Source organism: Passer domesticus, chromosome 1, assembly GCF_036417665.1.
Source record: "Passer domesticus isolate bPasDom1 chromosome 1, bPasDom1.hap1, whole genome shotgun sequence".
In the NCBI taxonomy this organism is placed as follows: Eukaryota; Metazoa; Chordata; class Aves; order Passeriformes; family Passeridae; genus Passer; species Passer domesticus.
This window is the reverse complement of record NC_087474.1, coordinates 79,892,209-79,909,082: the sequence shown is the minus strand read 5'-3', so window position 1 is coordinate 79,909,082 and position 16,874 is coordinate 79,892,209. Positions and strand designations below refer to the sequence as shown.

The 16,874-nt window shown below is 42.1% G+C and overlaps 1 protein-coding gene and 2 long non-coding RNA genes across 4 annotated transcripts in view; all 3 read left to right on the top strand.

Annotated features, from left to right (window-relative positions):
* Window positions 1-16,874, top strand: part of CDH20 (cadherin 20) — a 118,653-nt gene that overhangs the window by 22,012 nt on the left and 79,767 nt on the right. The window lies entirely within an intron of this gene.
* LOC135304614 (uncharacterized) lies at window positions 1,033-9,938 on the top strand. Its single transcript, XR_010365916.1, has 3 exons — window positions 1,033-1,202; window positions 6,383-6,492; window positions 9,803-9,938. It is a non-coding gene; the product is annotated as an uncharacterized LOC135304614 (long non-coding RNA).
* LOC135288373 (uncharacterized) lies at window positions 1,211-6,028 on the top strand. 2 transcript variants are annotated; one of them, XR_010351519.1, is made up of 3 exons: window positions 1,211-1,425; window positions 5,028-5,141; window positions 5,780-6,028. It is a non-coding gene; the product is annotated as an uncharacterized LOC135288373 (long non-coding RNA). The 2 variants fall into 2 exon arrangements; XR_010351518.1 differs by having other exon boundaries at window positions 5,025-5,141.

The following is a 16,874-nucleotide window of genomic DNA, read 5'->3' as shown; positions in this document are numbered from 1 at the left end:
TTGCCCAGGAAGGTTGCGGAGTCTCTCTCACTGGAGATTTTCCAGAGTCACTTGGACACAATCCTGTGCCATGTGCTCTGGGATGACCTTACTTAAGCAGGGAGGTTGGACCAGATGACCCATCGTGCATCCCTTCCAGCCTGACCCATTCTGTAATTCTGTAATTCTGTGAAGTACATCTTAAATAACAAGAACCAGTACAGTGAAAATGTCCTCACCTTTGAAAGGATTTGAAGCTTTTGCATAGCTTTAATAAGTGCAATTTGCAGAAACAGTGCAGTGTTTTAAAATAAATTATGCTCACAGAGTCACATGCTGTGATTTATCTTTAAGCATCCTCATGCAATGTGGTTTATTAAATTTCAACCTGGGCTCTCAACTGTTCAGTTAATGTAGATAATTAATTTGATTATCATTCAATCAGGCTGGTTTGTGACTGAAACGGTCCCATATTGTTGCTACAAATATTTCAGTTAGCTTGTATGAAGAAATCATAATTTTTTAATTTTTTTTGCTTCCTTGTTTGTTTTATTTTATTTTTGTTCTCCCTATCTTTCTTTCTGGCAGTGAGTTGTTCTAAAGCACGTAGTGTTGGATTACTAATGCCTCCCCCTAATGCTTTAATAGGTTTCTTTGAGCACACAGTTAGTATTCATTCTTAGCTATGCATGCATCTTCTAGTCACATTAGGTGACCCTTTTTTCTTTTCTTTTTTCTTCATGCAGAAGATAGAGGAGGAGAACTGTGGGCGCCCTGTGTATTACACTGCAGTTCTTAAGGAATATATGTGCATTACTTACTAATTGTAAAAAGCTGTCTGGCTAAAGTATAGAGGATGAAAAGTGTTATGCATTAGTAGACTACATTCTACTACACTTCTTGGCTACAAAAATTTTATACTAAGTACATTACTTTAACATTAGAGCAGAATGTAAGTACACAAATACAGTTGATGCGTTCACCCTATTTACTTCTTGTGACAAAACAAGTGGAGTTTGTTTTTACTACCATCCATTAGATGTAAAACTCTGATGTAAAAATTCCACAGAGTTCCAGAGATGGAGGTGGCTTTGTGTGTTGTCACCTCATCAGGCAGGGTAGGCAGCCTGCACACCACACATCACAGAGGAGGCCCAGTCCAGCCTCCTGTGGGGAGGTGCTCACTGCACCTCTGACCAGCAAAGGGAGCTGAGTGAGAAGAGGTAGGAACCTTTGTTGGTCCACATGGTGAAGTTGGGCAAGATTTTGGACCCATGACTTTGCTTCAGACGTGTCAGCCTGTCCAATGAAGGGTATTGATTCTGCTCACAAGACTTGTTGTGTGACATCAGCAGTGCTCTCTGTTACCATGCACTGCACTCTTCTGACGAGCTCCTGCAACAACACTGAAATCCCTCTCTGGGGAGCTTGCTCACATATGTCACGGTGAGGAAGGCAGAGCACAAAAACTATAAAGAGATAAGGCTTTTTAAAGTGATGGGGTCCTTTTTCCCTTCCAAGAGCCAGAGCAGACTTTGAATCAAGGGTGTTCAAATCATTTTTTTATCCCGGATAGAAATTTCACCTTGAACTTCTAATAATAGTTTAGCATGGATTGTTGATTTCACTTATGAAAAAGGCCTCTAAAATTGTGTTCAGTCTTGCCTCAAGCCTTCAGGAGTATTTCTTCCCAGTTTATGGAGTGCACTGCAGTGGATGGTAGTAAAACCAATTATTTCATGAAAATGGCTGGTAGACTGCAAGGAAAAGAAAGCTCTTTCTCATCTGCCTAAATTAAATAGTTACAGTCCCTGACTTGCTCAGTTCAGACCAGTGGGCAGTGTTTGTTGCAGAAGGGTATCAGTGACAGCCTCTAGCAAATGTCTTCCTTCTTCCTTCACCTTTCCCCTGCTCTGGAGTGGGCATGTCTTAGAAAGGTTATGGGAAAAGGCTGTGATTGTGGAAGTGCAGAGATGTCCCTGACAGCAGACCTCAGTCATTATAATGCGAGGTTCAAGCATGAAATATTTACTTATAAAAGTACAATTGAAAATTATCAAATGTATCTTAAGCATCAGGACTGAATCCAGCTACCTTGAGATTAATGTGAATTTTGGCATTGCATTCCTTTGAAATATTAGGCTCACCAATGCACGTAGCAAAGGGTAGACAATATCAGTACACCTTGGAGAAAAAAGGAGCTAAGATACATCTTACACTGCTATTATTTATTATTAAAAGCCATTTCTAAAAGACTGCTGGGTACTAGGGTACAGAAATGTGTAGAAAGACTCAACCCATGCAGCAGAGAGCTTCAAACTCTAAAGCACCTGGTCTTGGTCTCTATGGAAAGCTTTTTCAAAAATTATAAGCTTTTTTTTTTCCCTTATATTTGACACAGACAAAAAATAGTCACAGATCTTCTTTTCAGGTTCTTTATGTCACAGGAAAGATGTGGTGCATTCTTTTTCCCAAAAGCTCCATATCCCAAACAGACAGTAGATAAAATGTAGTATTGTTTTTCTTCCTTTTTTTTTTTACACTGTTTACTAATTTTTTTTAATACCATTCAAGTATTTATGCATTATATTATTTTGCTTTTAATAAAGATATCAGAACTGTGCTTAATAAGCACTATGGATCAATTTAAAATAGCACTGCTTTAGAATTGCTGCAGAAGACACAATCTTAGTCTTGTATCTTCCTTTAGATTTCCATTCCATTGCTATATTACAATTGTTGCTAAATTCAGATAGCATTCAGTGTGTGTGTGTGCTGGAGGAACAAACAAAAAAAGCAAGGTTGACATTCCTGCCACTTGAGAGCCTGTGTAGAAGCTGTGTTCAGACGAGGTCTGCTGGAAAGAGAAGAGTTAAGGCAGCAGTAGGTCATGGTAATGGTATTGTAATATCGGTAATGTAGTTCTTGATAACATGATGGCTTTGCTCTTAAAGGCAGTTACCTGAAAATAAACAGATTACAGTTATTTGTACATTAATTCAGCATTATTAAATGCCAAAGAGCAAGTGGAAGTGAGCCTTCAGGAGTTTTCTGACTGTAATCTAGAGCATATCTTAGAGAGGCATTTCTTGTAAAAGCAGTGAAGACAGCTTTTGGGCAACCAAAGGATGTGTAAGCCCAGGCCAGTAGATAAATAGGAGCAATGCTGATGCAGAAAAACGAAGTTATATAAGGAAGCAGAACAGATTCGGATCTCCAGAGAAAAATATGACCCTTGCACGCAACATATCTCGTGTAGGTACTTTTGCCTAATGAAGTATGTTGTTAACAGAGACCAAAACGCCTGATTTTGAGGGTGAACCAAACCTCTTATGTTACAGGGAGATTTTCAAGAGAAATACAAGTTGTGGCTATTGGGTTAAAATCAGCCTTTATACAATCTGCTTGTTACTGCAGAATTAATGGGCATGCACATATCTTGCTAAAGTTACTTTGAAGTATATTGAAAGGCCCATGTTTTATTAATCTAATTCTGCTAAGACTACTTTAAACAAAGTTGTAAAGGAAATACTAAAATATTTTTTTGCTGAGATTATAGTAATTTGCCTAAGTAACATTAGTAAAGCAGTAGATAATGGTGACAAATGACTATGGAATATTTTAGGCAGCAGAAATCAGGCTTAGAAGAATTGAAGTCACTAGGGACCACAAAGGTAAAATAAATTTCCTGACTCTTAAATGCTGAGTTCTATCCCATAGTGAGAAGCGAAAGCTCACTGGGGATTTGTTTCATATAACTTCCAAATGAGAAGTCAGAAGAATACAGTCAGTATCATAAAATTTAACAAGTTGTTCCAGGAGCAGCACAATTTAAAAAGCCTAGAGTCATATAGATTTGTTTCCTATACCCATAGATGCCCATGCCTCCCTGGAGTAGCCTTTTTGCCTCTGTTGTGGTTCCCATAATCTCAGCCACCCCAACAATATCTCAATTTTCCATCCCCAAGCCCCACCAGTGCCCACACAAAACTAAAGATTCTTTCAAGGCCATGGGGATTGGTTTGATGACAAGGTCCAAGCCACCCATGTGATAGCTGGCCAGCCAAATCCCCAGGCTGCCCAGCAGAGGCCAAGGCCAGAAACACAATTAAGAGACAATTTGCTGCAGGTTTTCTCTCCATGGGATATTCATTTTGTTCTTTCTTCTCTTTGTTGCAGTTTTGTACAATATGTGTAGGGCCCTGTTGCTGTCAGCTCTGAATTAGGCCAGCTGAAACTGGCTGAAAGAACTGACATTGGAATAAGCCAACAGATTTGAAACTAATAATGAGTGGCCAGGACAGACAGGCAGAAAGAGCCCTGTCTTAAGGAGTGGGCTGCGATTGTGTGAGCGCACAGGGCCCCAGCCTTGAACGACTCTGGAGACCCATCCGGCTGTGCTAGGATTGTGCTTGATAATAGAGATGATCCTGTATTATGCAGTCCTGTATAGACAGTCCAATCCCAGATCTCAGATGGAGAAAACCTTTTGAGGGAAAGGGTATTTTCTGTATTTTTGTGGCAACAACATCCTCAGCACCCCAGGCCGCTGCATGTCCAGAAACCAACTGCTGTTTGCTTGCAGATAAGTTGGCTGTGGGCTGTAAATCTGATCTACTGGACTGCATCTGCAGGGAGGTTGTACCTCCCATGGGCAGTGTGCCTGCCCAGCCCTGCTTCACAGGCAAGGGAGAGCCATTCTCTTATGCAGTAGGTATTTATCCAGGATCCCCAAGGCCCACATGTCCTTCAACATTCATTTGGTGGCTCTGCCATAGGCAGAGGGATGGCAAAATTATGCCATTTCTTTATGAGCCTCTGCTTTAAATTGTGCAGTCACTGGGAAGAATCATATTCTCAGATGAAAGAGGGAGCAGAGAGATGTCAGCAAAGCCACAAAAACCAAGCCTAAACTGCAAATGAATATTCCTCTTTATTTGTTGTAAAATTGAGTGAATTTGGAACCAGCTAATTTAAAAATGAATGTGATGCAGGTCTTCCACATGCAGTTAAAACTGAGACATAAGCCTGACCCTGTTTTTCAGTAGCACCCTGTCCTCTGGCACTGCCTCTATTCAGTTAAGGACATGCTTAAGAAAAGATGCACGTTTCTGCCTTGGTGAATTTAATGGTGCTGAAGTCCATCCCACTGCAGGACAGCAGTTAAGTACCTGCTTAACTTTCAGAAAGTCCCTATGTACCAGCTGTAATCCACTTCTGAAGCAGATAATCATCTCAAGTACCAAGATATCTCCCTAGAAATGAATGTGCCTTGAACTGTTCAATTCATTACAAGTATTGAGGAGATAGAATTCTTATGTAGTTAACAGGCTAATACACTGTTATTTAAAAATTTATTAATAGCTATTGAATAACAATATAACTAGTGCTTACCTGCAATTAAGATCTGTGTTGATTAGGTGCTGCTGGAGAAACTTCTGTAATGAAATATGTGCATTACCAAAACTTGAGCAATCCTGTAGTCTGTTATCCCTCTTACAGACACCAGAAAAGCAAAGCAAAACCCCTCCAGTGAGCTTATTCAGTTATGAAATACTGTGGAGGAGGTGCAGGAGGAAGAGAAAAAGAAATTCTTCCTAACCCTTGTAGTTATTTGGCCTGGAGATGAAACTCCAAGTCCCTGACTCAGATTTAATGCTTGTTTAAATAGTAATTGCTTTTATGTCCTAGGAACTGTGCAACCCACATAATGCCCATCATCCCAAACCAACAGAACATTTTTTCAGGCTTCTCACCTTAGTCTGTCCCTTTTAGTGACTGTTGCTTTTTTTCTTTTTAGGAACCTGCCTTGCCCTTCAAATGAACAGCCAAATTCCCTCTTCCATAAAATATAGGGCAAAGTCATTAACTTCTGGAGTCAATGACTGAATGGGCCCTTGCTTCAGGGGGGTGAGGCTCACAATGAGCTGGTGAACAAAGCTTTTCCATTTATGTGCTGAAGTCAAGGAACAGGGTATTCAGCTGACCTAATTAACTGTCCAAATAGGGCAGACCAAGTAGAAAATAAAGACCATGGGTCAGATTTGGATCTGTGTTATGCTGCTGAAAACTTCAGAGTAATCAGTGATGCTGCTACTTATTTAAAATTGACTCCGTGTCCACTTAGTGCATTAGTCCTGCTCTCAGAATCTGTAATGAACAACCTGCAATTAACTGGCTGTGTTTGTACCATTCTGATTCATCATAACATTTTATGTTATTATTAATGCAAACGGTTACCATGAAATATTTCTTCATTAGTTCTGACTGATTGACTTTTCGGTTTTTCTCTTTCCCACTGGGAAAAATAATTAGCCAGGAATAATACAATTAAGAATGTTTCAAATCAGTTCCATTAACTTGCTTTGTCTAATCAGTCGCGTGTCCCTCGGTCTCCTTTAAGTTCTGTTGGAGGAGCTGCTTCTGCACCGGTGCCTCTGCAAGGACTGTTATGTGAGCTGACTGTCCTCCCCTGGCGACTGCGCGGCGCCGGCATCCGTGGGGCAGTGCCATGTAAGGCCTTGACCCTTAATTGGGATGAGTGAGTGAGCTGGACAGTGCTTGCCTCTGGATTGCAGCCAACTCTATTAGACAACCCCAAACGGAGTACATCCTCCCCTTGTAATGCTTCCATCTGGCATCATCAGGCAATGCCGCTTTGCAAAATGCTGCGGCGTTACAAAGCCAGCGCACGATGGGCAGGAGCAGCCAGTCGGAAAGACAAAGGCTTGTCCCTCTCCTTCATCTTCCTTATGTATGGACTGCCAGGGCACAGAGATGGATTTCAATGGGGGGGCAGTTCTGTTACTGCATTGGGCACAAACCCCTGATAGGGCTTTTCTAGAACAGTATTGTAAATTCAAATGAAGATGGCAGCATGAACTCATTGTATTGCAGCATCTATTTGCAGAGTGCAGGCTCCAGGTAACTTTAACTTGGTCAGTTTTGATCTAATTGCTTTCCTCGCCTCTCCCCTTCTCCTTTTGCCTTTTCCCTTTCCCCATTCCTCTTCTCTCTTTCTCTTATATTTTCTTTTCATTCCCCTATAAGTCAAACCAGGTGTTCAGTACATCTACATGGGTAACTAAATTATTAGAGACTTAGAGAAAACAGAGCCTTTTACTTATGGCCACGGGCTCAAGTGCAGACTACACAGAAGTCATAAAATTGTCATAGCCTTTGTGTGTTGTATTTTGCCATTAGTTTTTTCATTAGTGAACATTTAACTGGTGAAATCTATTGGGCAAAATTAGCTTCTCAGTCACTTAGAGGATGAAGGGTGCTGGCAGAACCACTTAGATCAGCACAACCATCTTCTGTACAGTCATGGAAAACTTCAGTCTCTAGGACAAAATCCACTTGCCCTCTTCTCAGTGATACTGGCCAAGTCTGGCTTCTTATCAGTCCAAAAGAAAAAAGTCTAAAGGAAAGGCATGACTCATTCTCTGTGACTTGGAGTGCCATGTGCGAGAGGACAAAAGCAGGAATGAGATTTGTTGAATGCCATGTCATATGGGAAGAATGCCATGCCACCATGTAGGAAGATTTGCTCTGGAGAGCATTCAGTAATTTTCAGACTAATTCTAGCGTGGCAAGCATAGAGTAGGGAGTATTGTCTTCATATGTAGGCAAACTGCTTTTCTGGGCTCCTAGGTTTTAAAACTGGTTATTATTTGAATACCAACAAAACTAACATGATTACCAGGAACTGAAGCTCTGTTACAGAATTGCAGAAACACAAAATAGGTAACATTGGAAGCAAGCACCTGAGGTCATCTAGCCCAACCTCCCTCCTCAAGCAGGGTCTCCTCAAGCAGCCTCCTCTCTCTTACCTCTAAAATTTCTAAGCAGGGAAAAATCCTAGGCAATATCTGGAAAAAAACTGTGGAAGGGTTGTATTTTGAACCTATGCTGAGCCTTGGAAGCTAAGGAGCAAGGTTTTTTCTCAAAAAACTGAGCTAAAGCAAGGCTGCTTCACATTTATGTTATTATTGGTTTATTTCCTTGTACTTTGGTTCCTTCACCCTCTTGTTATTTAAGACCGACCTGTCTTGCTAGGAAAATGGGGGGCTAAAAATTCAGCCAAGTCTTCCCAAACATGTCCCCAAAACAACATAGCTTGATAGAAAACTTTCAAGGAGGGGGATATAAGAATCAATTTTGTGGCTAAAAATGAAATTCGTTCAGGCTTTCCTTCTGAAAAAATGTTGAAAAGTGTAATATTTCTCCATTACGGTGGTAGACAGGGCATTTTTAATGACAATGACATATTAGGATGAGAAACTTATAACTGGAGGCATGAAGCAGCCAAGCTAAAAATGTAGTTGCTTAAGAAATTGCCAGCAGAGACAAAACTAGAAATAAGCAGCAACATTTTCATCCAAGGCAAATTAGCCCTCATGGTACCTCAACATGAGAATCCCTGCTCTGCCTCAGTGCTCTTGTGGTCTAGGGCAGAGGTAAAGACATATGCAACAGAGGTAAATCCTTGATTATGGATGATATGAGAGATGACCAAAACACCTGAGAGTGATGAAACAACCAGCACTAATGCTTAGGCTTTTCTCTCATAACGCTTTGTCTTTCCTTTCAAACCACCTCTGGTTTTTTAACTTCAGAAAGAGTCCTTAACACCAGAGTATTCTGCTGTGCCTTATGGTAAACTTTATTGAAGACCAGCTAAGCTAAACAAAGATCAGCCTGCTGCTGATTACACTTGGCTCTCTGTAATTATATCTGGTGCTTTACTGTTTCCTGCTTTAATTTTTGTCTCAAATAGCTTTAAGCTTATTAATTTCTAGCTCAAGACTTGATCTTTTCCGTCTTCTCTTTGATTCCTGGTTTTTCTTTTCTCTTCTCTTTGCTTCAGGCCTGACTAGTTTGATTGCTTAACATATTCTTTAACACTTCACTCCTGAAGGCAGGTTTTCCATGCTCTGGGATGCAGTGCAGGTTGGGGATGATGGATTCACAGTGTTCTCCATTATCTGCTTCTTATCCCCAAGTCCTCCATCACTGCTGCTCCCTGTTCTGCATGCCTGCAGGCTGTGCTCAGTGTGTATATATATATATATGGGTTTGTTTGGGGGTTTTTTTGGGTTTTTTTTGTGTGGGTTTTTTTTTGTTTGTTTGTTTTTGGTGTTTTTTGTTTTGTTTTGTTTTGTTTTTTGGGGGTTTTTTTGCCATCCTGTGGCAGTTGGTCCCAGCTTCCCCAGTGGAAGGGCTCCTAAGCAGCCCTCCTGCCACCTGCTGCACTGGAGGGGCTTGGATTTCCTCTAGGAAGCCTTGGTACTGCACAAAGCTCCCTGAAAGCAGCCTCGCAGCCCCAGCCTTGCACATTTGTTACAAAAGGCAGCACATCCATGTATGGGGCAGGGAAGATGGAGAGAGATTATGAGACCCATTAACCCCAATGCCTATGAAAAAATAACTTCTGCTCCTTTAATTTTTCAGTTTATATTGGGTTTTTTTTCCATAACAATGTTAATGGTTTGGGTTTTTTCTCACCACTCCTGCAGAGACAGTTCCCTCTCCTATTTTGTCTCTGTGGGATCTGTTCCTCCTTGCTGTCACAGCTTTTTCATTTTGGCTTTCAGCCCAGTTTCTCCACAAAAGGCACCTGTAAAAGATTTTTTTGTTTTAATTGCTTTAACTTTCTTTAACCTTCTTGTTTAGTTTTTTTCTCTGTTCCCTCTCTGATTTAGAACTTTTCTTTATGCAATCATTTTCTTTACAAGTTTTCACTCTTTGGCTATCTCTTATTCTTGTAGCAGGCAGAAAACAACCTGCAGCTTAGACTGAGCTGCAACTCCTCTCCTTCCAGGCATGTGTTTTATTTAGTTTGAGGACCACCTCAGCCATGCTACATACAGAAGATAAGAGCTTAGTGAAACAGAGCAGCTTGGGTAAAGGTTCTCTTAATAACCTGAAAATGACACAGAAATAAAAGCTGGATTTCAGAACAAGACTCTCTGTTTCTCTGCACTTCTGTGTAGCACATGATCTCAGAAATAAAACCAGTCTTGAGTGCTTTCTCTATACAGTAACTTTGTGGTAAGTTATATGGCTGCCCAAAGCTGAGGGCACTGGAAAGTCAGGCAAGATCCCTTTTAGCATTGCTCTGAGGAGGAGGTGTACCTGCTTACAGCTCTTCTTCCTCTTAACCTCTGCACTTTCATAGATTGCCCCCTTGAACCTCCAGGAATCTCTGCTGGGCCCATCTTTTCCAATCCCTGTGAATGTGCTTCTACTGCCCTATATGTAGGGCGTAATTATAGGGATGTATTTTCAACATCCTTCCCTATACTTTCCTGTCAAGTGGTCATAGATAGTTTCACCAAGCTCTGTGATGCAGTGAGCATCTGAAGGGAAAATTGTCTGTTCTTATTGCAAAAAGAATTAGCCTCTTAATTGTCTCGCTCATTTAGGGGAAAAGGCTGCCTACTCTGGCTTTTTTTTTTGTCTCCAACTTTCTTTTTTTTCCCTTTTTAGGCGTGCCCTTTATTATGAGAGTGACTTGTATCAGCAATGTAATTCCTCCAGCAAACTCACTCTGCTAATTTCAAGAGTCTGTTGGTGCTGTTTTATTCTTGTCATGTCGGATGCAGTAATCCAGTTTGCATTCACGATTAGATTAGGAAAGACATGAAGTACCTGCATTTGCAAAATTAGTGTGGATATTTACCAGTTGGCAGCTTGTTCTCTTACTTCCTCCTCACCTCACTGCTGGAAGCCTTTAATCCACTACTCAGATGTATAAGTTAATGCCTTGCTGTGAATCAAGAAAATGTCTTTCTGCATTGTTAATTTCTGTGACATGATCTCGCCTCATGTTGTCTTCACAGGCACATGCCATGGCATAACCTGATGAGATGTAACCTGTACTCTAACAGGCAGCATGTAGTCAGTATGCTGATGATGCCTCCCAGCAGCCTGTCTTAAGAGAGTTTTGTAAGAGGGAAATTAAAAAGGAAAAAAAAAGACAGGTTGTCTCACCTAGCTCCTATGGAGAGGTGCACAAAACCAACACTATATGGTGAGATAGGGCTTATTAAGAGCCCTATACTCTCCGTAGAAAATAATTGTCAGGGACTTCTTTTATTTTGTTCCCCACTTCTGCATGTTCCCAGGACCTGCAAGGCAGTGAACAGACAGAGAGTGCAGAGCAACTTCTGAGCCTACAGCAGCTCAGAGCCTTTTTCCAGCCCAGTCTTAACACAGTGCTGGAGACAATGATTTGGGGGCTCAGAGGGCCCAACAAGTCAGCACTCAGACTCCATCTGGATTTAAACTGGATTTAAACCGGATTTAAACCTTTTCACATAAACACAGCTCCCTGAAGCTTTTTGCCTGTGTGTCATCCCACCACTGAAACCTTAAAGACAAAAGTTCATCTGAGTGCACAAGCTGGATTATTTTTACTACTAAAATGTTTAGAGCTTTCAATTTTCCAGGGCTTTTGTAGAAACATTCACAATAGAAATGAGCCTAGCCACTAAACTTCACTATAGGATGGGAGCTAATTCCTGCAGTTTAACAGCTTGTTCTTGGTTCCCCCACACATGTTCTCTTACTACTCCAGTCCCTAAAACTCTCCTAGCTCAAATTCAGATCTCCTTCAGCATCTTCTCCAGGGGTAGACAGGAGTCCCAAAGCAAGGACAAGGACTGGCATGCTGCACATCCAGAGCTCAGCTTGCGTCACATCCAAACCTCAGTTTTGTTTGCAGTCAGCAAAGGATGAATAGATGGACCATGCATCATTAGCCAAGGGCTGCTGAGATGTTTGTTCTTCAGTACCAGCCAGGAACACGTATTTCTAAGGCAATAAGTCCCTTGTGAGAAGACACTGCTGGTAGCTCTTTTATGTTTAATCTGCTGGGATGCTAGTCTGAGCCCCTTGGTGTATTATTGTGATATAATTGTGTCATCTCAAAGTTACAAACCTGCATGCTATTCTGCCAAGGAAATGTTTTTCCAAATATGCTGAAAGCTGCCAACTAGCTATTTCTGCAGCTTAGTAAGTGCTAGGTAATTTTCTTCTTAGAAAAGTGGAAAGAGAGTAGGGGAAAACAATAACGAAAAATAATCTACAATTCCCCAGAAATTACCTAGAATCATCCCTTAGGTAGAGCATCAGTGGAGGCATCAGGGGATGCTCCTCCTGCCTGCAAAGCTGTTCACATACCATCACTTCCCCACAATGTTTCCACCCTTTGCCCCAACCTCTGCAGCCTCTCTCTGTGCTCACTCTTTCCCTTCATCCCTCAGTCACGTCTCTCCCTGCAGGCAGGCTGCACTTTCCAAGGCACAGGCTGCTCCTCTCTGACTGCCAGGAGCTGCCTCTCTAACATCTTGCCCCTGCTGCCACCCAAAGCAGCCAGCCAGAGATGCTCTTCCAGCCTGCTAGTGGCTGGATGGGCACAGGAGTGTGTGGGCAGACTGCCAGATCATCTCAGGGGAGCATCAGGAAAGACCAGCCTTTCCTGGGGGTAGGTTTTTCCCAGCTGAGGATTCATCCAGCCAGATCAAGGCGGATGGCCAGCATTTCCCAAGGTGAAAGCTTCAGTGCCTTGAGCAGCCAGGAAGTCAGACACTAAAATATCAGCGTATGTGCCTTCTCCCTGGTGCATGGAGGACAGAAAGGCTGTTTTCCTCCCCATAGTGTCCTTGCCAGGGGACGAGAGCCAGGTGGGAGCTGGTGTAAGGCATGGACACGAGGGCTGCAGTGCTCAGGCCTTCACAACTTGCCTCTGTCTCAAAGTGGCTTAGCCTCAATCTGGGAGGAGCAGGGTGATGGTGGGGAGAGCCTGGGCACCCAGGGCTGTCTTTGGTCAAAGGGAGCAAAATAAATATGTCTTTGGTCAAAGGGAGCAAAGCAGCCAGGCTGCAGCTGCCTTCAGCATGGGCAGTGCACCTGGCCTTTCCCCAAGTACATCCCACCACCAAGGCACACCGTTTGCCTCTGGCTTTCAAAAGTGCTCTGGTTCCCCCCCACAAGGTCACCTCATGTGAACTACCACCCCACTATTGCCAGATCATCTTGGAATGAAAAGATTTGGAAGACAAAGGAATCCAACCAAAGCTGTGGCTTAGCAGAGAGGGTGAGTGAGTGAGAAAGTTTAAGCAAAGCCAAAAATTAAAGCCTTTCTCAATTTTCATCCAACTGTGTTGACATATGAAAGCTAAACGACAGTTTATTTAAAGCGACTCTGTTACCTATTAAATTGCAAAAGACCAAGTTCTTTGGTATTCATGAAGAAGAATTCATTAATTCCATAACAGTTAACTTTAAACATGCAGCAATATGCTGAATACTGATTACTGAGCCATGTAAAAAAGGGTAAAAGAAAAAAAAAAAAAAAAAACCAAAAACCAGAGCACTATTTTATTCATTTCATGTTGATTGTATTACTTCAGCAGATGCAGTGCTACTTCACAGATGCACTGTGACCCTAAACTGGTCCCACAAATGGCATTTCTCTGGGTCCAAAGCCCCCATCTCTCACTGCAGCTTGCCCACAGCACTGCAAAAGAGCACACTTGGCTGTCAAGAAAGGCTTGCAAGAGCTAAGGATAGGTGGAAAAAAAAAAGAGGTAGGAGTGGAAGCACAAAGTTAAAGTATGCGTTTGTAATGTAACAGTGGTGGTGTGCTGGATTATTCACGCTTCTGCTCCACAACTTGAAATTGAGGGTGGTAAAAACAAGATGTTCAAAACCCATCTAGATGATTTCTCAGGGGGTGCTGTATAAATGCGATAACCATCACCAGTGAGAATAAAGCAAACAGCAGGAAAAAAAGTCAGCAGCCTGGTCTTTGGTGAATTCACTCTGAGTCTTATATGTCAGGAACCATTGTACTTATCATCTGAAATCCGACTCCCAGCCCTATCCTGGCTCTCCATCAGCCCTCGGTCTGCAGTGAGCAAACTTCTTCTGAAGGATTGTCGGTTTGTAGCCAGCGCAGGCAACGCGTCTCTGTCAGGAACAGTAATGCATGTCGACAAGTGCACATTAATTTTAGATTATTCATCCTGACAAGGCTGTTGATTTGGAGGTTTGCTGCAACTGTTGGTTTAAACAGGCACAGAAGGAAGCTGGAGGCATGAACAAAACCCAAAAGGGGACTTCTGGGAGGGGATCTAATATCCTGATGAAAAGTCTTCCTAAATTTGTCTAGAGCTCAGCTTTGAGCTTGGAAAGCTAAAGTGAAATAGAGATGTATTTCAAGGCCTAGCAGCACAGGAGAGGTAACCATGGCAATTTAACCTATTCAGTCTGAGATAGGAAGAAGCAGGATCAAGTTCCTTCGCTCCTTTTATGCAGAAAGTGCTTCACATGCAATAAAGGATGAAGGAAAGGTTGTCAGAGAATGAATGAAGGAAATTAAAGAAAATTCATGCAAAAGGAGGAGGTCTTCTGCTCCAGAGCTGCTGGGGAGTTGTCAAACCAAGCCAGTCCTCACAGCTAGGGCTGACAGAAATGCTGCATTCAATTCTACCCCCAATAAAGTTAATGACAACCCCACCACACCTGAAAGAATAAAGGATAGTGCTTTACATCACCAAGATGAGCTCTGTTTGGGACTTCTCTCACAGAAGCATATAGAGAGATACAGCTCACCAGTGTCTGCTCTGGAGCAGTTTTCTTTAGCGTGTGCAAAGCATCTGCATCTGCTCTCTGTGGTGCAAAGCAGGTGCAGTTGTCTCGCTGCCCTCCAGACTCTCTGTGCACCCAGAGCCACGCAGCCCTTCCATGAGTTGCTCCTGTGTCAAGTGATGCAAATGCATTCATAAGACTTTGGGGAGCAGTTTCACGGATCATCCATTTTCATGGATCACAGGTCATTTAAACAAAAGAAGACTGTTAAGCAGTGGATAAAATTGTTGAGGTGCTGCTCCCACTCTTTAATATTAGTAAATCTCTCTGTGACCCTAAAGCAAACAAAAATGAGTAAACTCCAGTGTGCCTATTCAAGGGACATGTAACATGTCACAGAGCAAAACTGTGCCATTCTTATGACCAAGAGAAAAATCTATAGAAGTGAAGATGAAGAGCAATGAAAAATACTGTATATTCAGGTTCTAATATTTGTTATTTAAACTATTCAGACAAATACCTAAAATACAGATAGGAATGATAGGATGGGTGTGCCCTGCTCTTACAGTGAGGAGTTCCACAGTTGTGGGGCAGGAGGCTGATTCTATACCTCCTACTGTCAAACATCACTGTTTTCTTTTCTCTGAAGACTGCATTTTTGATGTGCATTGCACAAATACAGGGAGCACTTCTTTAGCATTATCTTTTGATAATCACAGATTAATTGTCTTTTAATTCATATTGTCAGACAATAGTTCTTGTCATGCATAAACTTTTGTATTATTAAAATAAAATTCTGGTAAAAAATAACCTATTTGAGATTTTCACAGAGTGCAAAGAACTAAAACTGCTATCCTCTTTGAAACGTCAGTAGCAAGCAGACTCCATTCCTTCTCTTCAAGGAATGATTTACCCATAGACTGTTAGTATTTACAGTAATAATTATTTTAGTGAATATGGACCTGAGAATTCCAGATATGCAAGTCCTCAGACCCTTGGTTCATTCCTCCTTACAAAAATGCTGCCTTATTGTACCTAGGGGAAGGAGAGATGTTGTGGTGGTGTATGGGCTTTGCTGCTGAGGTTAGTAGATGTCAGCACTGTGAAGTCTCACAAAAATGACGAGCAGGTCTCAAGAGACCTGGTGATCACCAAGACTTGCCACATCGAGAGTTTTGTGCTGTTAGCTCATGGTTACAGGGTGCTTTCCAGAGACTCTGTTGGTGCCTGTTGAGCATATTCCTTATCCAGAACATCTATTTCAGCTCTGCTCTTCTCTGCAGCAGGAACAGCACTGGGCAATGATGTGGAGAAAGGGGCAGTTTCAGAGGTGAAATGGTTAAGCAATAATCATCTCCCTCTGTCTTTGGAATTAACATTGGAGGCAGAATGTAAAGAGCAGCACGCAGAACAAGGTGGGTGCAACTTCCCAAAGGGAGGATGAGCAGCCCAAGTGAATAATTGACTAAATAGCATGAAATCTGGCAATATTCAGTCATCTGAATTCAGGTGAAAAATGTGGGCTGAGCTACTGAACCTCCTGCTGCTTCTAGCAGCAGCACTAAGCTGGAAAGCCATGAGACATGTTCCCTCCTGCCAGTCCTACCAGCCTCCTTCAGCTGGATGGGTCCAACACAGGGGGCCCTAATTTATCCTGACTTCTTAACTAAGGAAATTGTTTATGGTAGCATGTAAGTTTTGGGAGAGTTTTGTTGGGTGTTTTTGTAGGTTTTTATGGGGTTTTTTGGTTTGTTTTTTTGCCTGAGCACATTTGCCCCACTGTCTTTATTTTCCTTTTTACCTGCAGAACTTTCTATCCTACTGTTGCTTCCCTCTTCACCTCCTCCCCATACATCCCAGAGTGCATCTTGCACACACAGGTGTAGCTAAAGGAGGACCAAGACCACGCCATGACATTTAGTTTATTCTTTACTTGGAAGTAGGGCACAAGGCACAGGCAATTTCCCCTCAGTCTGCAGCGGGCAGCAGAGAGGTAGATGTGGTATGTTTGATCACATGGAGAAAGCCAACGTTTTGAGTCCTCATCAGTTACAGTTAACCCATCAAAAGATTATGGGTTGTGAGTGCAAGGGATTATGGCTTGTGAGTACTCTGAGTAGAAGGGCAAGGTTTGTCGGCCCTTCCTTCACTCCTTTGGGAAACTAAAAGTTAAAAAAAACCAAAGTAAAGCTGCAAATGGAAGATGATTTTTTAGGTTGATTTTTTGGCCCTTGGAATCAGGTAAACACTGAGTAAAATCTAAGAAAATCCTCACCCATCACCACTCAGTGCTCCCA